Source organism: Triticum dicoccoides, chromosome 5A (genome assembly GCF_002162155.2).
Source record: "Triticum dicoccoides isolate Atlit2015 ecotype Zavitan chromosome 5A, WEW_v2.0, whole genome shotgun sequence".
Lineage (NCBI taxonomy): Eukaryota > Viridiplantae > Streptophyta > Magnoliopsida > Poales > Poaceae > Triticum > Triticum dicoccoides.
In genome coordinates this window covers 576,648,471-576,649,239 of record NC_041388.1, presented here as the reverse complement: position 1 = coordinate 576,649,239, position 769 = coordinate 576,648,471, and positions in this window count along the sequence as shown.

Below are 769 nucleotides of genomic sequence, written 5' to 3'. Positions count from 1 at the left end.
GATCCGGGGCGGTGGCGTGGTCGCCCCGATCTCGATCCAGATCGGGGGAGTGAGGGGAGAGTGGGGATCGGGAGTGGGCTAGGGTTTCCGACGTGGCGGGATAAGGGGAGAGGGGTGGGGGCCGGCCGGGCCTGGTGGTGGCCCAGTTGGCCTGTGGTCAGCTGGGCCGAAGCCCAGGGGGTTTCTTTTTTTTTTTATTGTTTTCTGTTTTCTTTTTATTTATTTTCTTTTATGTTTTTTTATTTATCTATAAGCACTTAGGCATTTAATAAAAATTTGTTTGTTGCATCATAATTACTCTTGTAATATTCGTCAACCACCGAACAATTTTATTTTAAATTTTGAAAACTTTTATTGTTTTCATCAATTTGAATTTTGAATTTGAACGGTTTCGAATTATTGCGAGGATAGCAACAGTAATCAGGATGACGGGCCATGATTAGCGTGGGATTACTGTAGCAAGATTATCCGGGCGTTACAAATCTCCTCCACTACAAGAAATCTCGTCCCGAGATTTTAGGAGGTAGAAGGAAACAGTGCGGGGTATTCATCACGCAGGCGATCCTCGCGTTCCCAGGTGGCTTCGTCTTCAGAGTGATTCGACCACTGGACCTTGAGGAACTTGATCGCCTTCTGGCGTGTGCGGCGTTCAGCTTGGTCGAGAATGCGGACCGGATGCTCTTTATAGGAGAGGTCCTGTTGCAATTCGAGCACTTCATGATCCACAGCTCGGATTGGGTCCTTGAAGCAACGGCGGAGTTGTGACACA